The following is a 5,413-nucleotide window of genomic DNA, read 5'->3' on the forward strand; positions in this document are numbered from 1 at the left end:
TTGGGCATAAACACTTTGCCTGCCAGCTCCCCGATGTGTCTATGAAAGGCATCCATCAAGCAGCTCTCCTGGCCTGGTGGGGCTGGGCGGGGAGCTCCACTCTTCCAGGATGCTTCCTAGAACCCCGTGGGGCTGCCTGTTCTGGGCCAGGACCGCCTTCTTCTCCCGGGGCCCGCCGCAGCTGGCCCCTGAGACAGTAGCTGCTTGTCCTTCCTCCTGGGCTGGGAACACATCTGCGTTTGGCAGTGCCCAGATTGAGCCCTATTACCCTCCTTGCTGACCGTGCAGGAGCAGAACATTTTCTCCAGCCCCTACCCCACCTCCCCTGGGAAAACAAAGCTGATGTTCCCACAGCCAAGGTCCTCACTAACCAAGGAGATGATGGCCATGTCCAGTTCTTGGAAGAGCGAGGCCAGAGTGTGTTCTTAGGAGGGCAGGAAGGCACCGGGGGATCTCGAAGCTCCCCAGATGGGGCAAGTGGAGCGAGGCTGTGAGACTAAGTGATGCAACTGGAACAACAGGAGACTGAGAGGAAACTAGAGAGAGAAAGGGATGGGGGAGGAGGAGAAAAGTCTGATTTGCAGCTTTTATTTCTGTTGTCTTTGAAGTTAGACTTCAAGTGAAATCAAGAGCACAAAAGCAACAAAGCAGCAGGAAAAGTTAGAGATCAGGCAGTTGGTGTGTGCTTCAGGGACTCACAGGGAGACTTGCTGCATGCTCCACCCCACGCCAAAGGCAGAATACCAGGAGTCACCCCGCCTTAGGGACACCTCAGGAGACTGTGACAGAGGTGCTTCCTGGGTGCCTGCATTTTGCTAGGTGACAGTAACATCCTGGAAGGCAGGGACCTGGCTCTGATTTATTTCTGTATGTACCATGCCAAGTACCATACCAAGTACAGAACCTGGCATACATTAGTTGCTCAGCAATGTCCTGGGAGTTGTGCAAAGCCTTTTGCACATGTAAATTCATCTTTTCCTTTCACAAGGTTATGAGATAGATATTATTATCTTCGTTTTACAGAAAAGAAAATGGAAGCACAGAGAGGTTTAGTTACTTGCTCAAGGACACACAGTTAAAAAGCATCAGAGATGGGATTCAGAACCACGAAGACTGATTTGAAAGACTGCTCTTACTCACCATGCTCTACACTCTTGAAAGAAAAAGAGAGGAAAAAGAAAGCAAAACATCTTGGTCATGGAATTGAAAGAGATCCCAGGGATCACTTAAATTAAGCTCTTTATTTAATAAGTTAAGGTTTAGACAAGTGAAGAGACTTGGACTGGCCAGCTATTGGCAGAGTCAGAATTAGAACCTGAATCTCCAGACTTCTGGTCCTGGAGCTTGCTGCTGCATGGGCTTGTCTTGAAAGAGAACAACCAGTGTCTTTCAGGGTTTGTAAACCAGCTATTTAATAGAACCAGTGTCCACTAGGCTTGGGGAAACAGTGGAAACTGGACCCTTTCTCTCACTCCCCAGCCGTCCCCACCAACTTGTTCTGGCCAGGCTGGCTCCCTAGGTCACCCAGGCTGCAGGTCTCTAGGAGGCAGGCAGGAGGTATCCCTGAGGGAAGATGCCCAGGCCAGCCCTTGGGAACGTGGGCTCTGTCTGAGGCACAATACTCCATGGCCCAGCCCGGGACATGAGGGTGTCCCATATGGATTTTCTGTGCTTAGATTGCAGCATAAACTCCTAGTTCTCTGGCATCCTGACTGCTTACAATTTTCAGGGTAATTTTTCTCCCAGGGCATTTGTTCTGGATCCCTGTCTGATACATAAGATATCACTTTTGGTTCAACATATTTAAAACTCATTTTTCCCCTAGACAAGACAAATTGAATTTGTCTTCCCATATGGGGCCTTTCAAAAAGATTGGTGCTGAGACAGGCTGGGTTCCCAGAGTGATGTAGTTTGATTAGTCCTGACATTCTTTTCCCGCTTATGGGGGGTGGGGGGCGGGAAGTAGGTAATTGCAGATATTCCAGTTGGGAGAAGGTGTGATTGGGTTTTTCTCCTGTGGGGGAAAAACAAATTCTTTCACATGGATGAGTTTTTGGCATCTGCTGTATGTCTCTGCTGTGAGACGGAAACTTCTGGAATAGAAACCTCCCTCCAGCACACAGTCTGATGGTTCAGGGAAGCCTTTGGTTCAAGCTGGGGGTGGAGGGGCAGGGTGAGCTGACTGGCTCCTCTTCTGGCCTATGCAGGCTTTGTAAAGCCTTGTCCGGGACTTTCCTGGTGGTCCAGTGGTTAAGACTTCACACTCCCAGTGCCAGGAGCCTGGGTTCACTCCCTTGTCAAGGAACTGGATCCTACATGCTGGCAAATAAGAGTTTGCATGCCACAGTGAAAAGATTCTGCATGCTGCAAGTAAGGACTCCACATGCTGCAACAGAGATCTGAGATCCTGAGTGCCACAGCCAAGACCCCGTGGAGCCAAATAAACAAATAATTTTTTAAAATGGGGGGAAAAAAAGAAAAAGAAAAGCCTTGTCTTGCTCATCTCAGCGCTGGAAAAGCTTTCTGACATACTGAATCCCACTGTGGGGCCCGGGGTCAGCACAGAGTGGGTTTTCCGGATGCTCCTGATGCTGGGCTGCCTCCTCTCCTGCCTGCCATCCCAGGACTTTGACAATGAGTCCCAGGGACAGGGCTGGAAAGGCAGAGGCAGGGTCCGCAGGGTCAGGGGGCAGCCTTTATCTTGTCTGCCTGTGCTTTGCCTCAGACACCGGCAGAGGGTCTGGATGAGAGGGTCCCTCGAGGTTTCTAGGGGGCAGGCCTAATAATGGGGTGGGGGTCCCCAAGTCCCCAGAGTCTCTTCCTCTCATGTCAGGAGGCACTATCGCCTCTGGCCACCATGCCCCCTAGCAGAATCTATGAGTTGTGAGGAGGCCAAGGGGGATGGCTAGCTGTTTCTCTGAGGGGGCTTGTCAGAGAGGAGAGGCCTTGAGGAAAAGGCCAGGGGGTGGATGGGAGGGGGAGAAGCGAGGCCTTCGACGAGAAGCCTCCAGCATATCAGGCTGAAGTTTCCACCCAGCCTGGGACTTCCGCAGCACTCCAGACCCTGCTAGACTTGTCCCCTCCCTCTCTGTGACCACAGCCCCAGTCCTACCCCTGGTCAGCTACCGGTCTCTTTGAGAAGAGGAGCTGGAAAGTTGTGGAGCAGTTCCACAGCAGGGCGGAACATGCTTGCGGGTGACCCCTCAGTGCTGACATGCTGGGCTGGGCTCTAGTCATCGCTCTTGAGGGCCCCATGACCCGGTGTTTGTTCTTGGGTCCTTCCGAGCTCCTGCAGTGTGCATACTGCAAAGTAATACTGCTGGGGTATTGGCTGATTACCTCTGCAGCAATAAAGTCTAATCTTGTTAAATAAAGGAAGCCTTGAATAAATGTCTGCTCATTCCTGCCAGTATTTTCCTGCTGCCCCAGCCAACATAGCTCTGTGACCTTCAGCCAGTCACTTAACCTCTCTGAGTCTATTTCCGTACTTAAAGAAAATAAATACAATACTATACTCCTTCACCCTGGTTTTTGTGGGGATCAAACATAACAATGTGTGTGAAGGTCTTTTCCAGATGTCAAGATGCTATTCCCCTATACGGGATCATTACTGATCATCATGCTTATTGTAATGTGCCCAGAACCGCCATACCTTATAATATAAAGTGTCAGCAGCAGGAGTTTCATTATAAGGGAGGAAAAAAGGAACCAATTTTCCCAATGGAAAAGAGTGACCCCAGAAAGAGCAGAGAGACCAATAAAATAACCCCAACAAGAGGGATGACAACTTGGATCACTTCATGTCAAGGCTCAGTTCAGCACAGTTTAGTTCAGTTCAGTTCAGTCCCTCAGTCGTGTCGGACTCTTTTCGACCCCATGAATCGCAGCACGCCAGGCCTCCCTGTTCATCACCAACTCCCAGACTTAACTCAGACTCACGTCCATCGAGTCAGTGATGCCATCCAGCCATCTCATCCTCTATCGTCCCCTTCTCCTCCTGCCCCCAATCCCTCCCAGCATCAGAGTCTTTTCCAATGAGTCAACTCTTCACATGAAGTGGCCAAAGTACTGGAGTTTCAGCTTTAGCATCATTCCTTCCAAAGAAATCCCAGGGCTGATCTCCTTCAGAATGGACTGGTTGGATCTCCTTGCAGTCCAAGGGACTCTCAAGAGTCTTCTTCAATAACAAAATGTTCCCCATTCTAATGAGGAGAAATTTTTAGTACCAAAGACAATCATTCCACATTTTTCTAAGCCTGGGGTCAAAGGCTATTTTTTATCTGATGCTGTGTAATTGAAGTTAAGGGGCTTCCCAGGTGGCGCTAGTGGTAAAAAGACAAGATCCAGGTTCGATCCCTAGGTTGGGAAGATCCTCTGGAGTAGGAACTAGCAACCCACTCCAGTATTCTTGCTTGGAAAATTCCATGGACAGAGAAGCCTGGTGGGCTATAGTCCATGGGGCCACAAAGAGTTGGACATGACAGAGCACAGCACACAGTTGAAGTTAAGAGCCAGTCGGAGATGGTTTTAGATCTTTGTACAAAGAGTAAGGGGTCAAAGTGAGTCTCCCCTCTTCCCTTTCTCAGAAAGAAATCCTAACTGGAACAAGGCTCTGGAAGGCTGTCAGGAATCAGAGAAGCCAGGACAGAGATGCTCAGAGCATTCCTGGAGGAGATCATCTATTGTTTCTATCTTCCTAAAGTCCATTCCTCTTTCTCTTTTTGGTAATAGAACCCTCGTTGCTGGGGGGTGGGGGGAACTACCCGTTCCTCACTCTTATGCCAACTAAGATCGACCTCTTCCCCAGTTTCTGGAATGACTCAAATTTGACCAATCAGAATACTGTATCTTCTGGGCCACAGTGATTAGCTCAGCAAGGGGCACGTGATCCAAGCCAGGCCAATGACAGTAGGTCCTGAGACTTCTGTTAGAACAATTAGGAAGGAGATGTTCTCTTCTTTGGGTGGATCCTTCAAACAGGAATATAGAAGCGTGGAGTTTTTGTGGTCGCCTTTGTTACCAATCTAAGAATGATGCCAGTGTTGAAGGAAGCAGAGTTGAGAGATTGAGAACGATGCTTGGTGACATGGTTTGAGCACACTGGTTTAGCTGCACAGGAAAGACAAGGCAAGGCAGGGTAAGGGAGATACATTCCAAGGTCCAGAGTGGGTGCCTGAAATCGCAGATAGTACAGGACCCTGTATATGCTTTTTTCCCATCCATACGTACCTATGGGAAAGTTTAATTTATAAATTAGGCACTGTAAGAGATGAACACCAATGATTAATAATAATAAATAAAATTTTAACAGTATAGTATAATAGAAGTTATATGAATGTGGTCTCTCTCATTACCAAAATATTAATATCTTATTGTACAAATTTAATGCCTTTTCCATCTTAACTAAGCACTG

The 5,413-nt window shown here is 48.6% G+C and overlaps 1 long non-coding RNA gene across 1 annotated transcript in view; it reads left to right on the plus strand.

The window, feature by feature from the left end:
• Positions 1 to 5,413, plus strand: part of LOC104982351 — a 43,873-nt gene that overhangs the window by 33,107 nt on the left and 5,353 nt on the right. The window lies entirely within an intron of this gene.

Source organism: Bison bison, unplaced genomic scaffold, assembly GCF_000754665.1.
Source record: "Bison bison bison isolate TAMUID 2011002044 unplaced genomic scaffold, Bison_UMD1.0 scf7180017864530, whole genome shotgun sequence".
Lineage (NCBI taxonomy): Eukaryota > Metazoa > Chordata > Mammalia > Artiodactyla > Bovidae > Bison > Bison bison.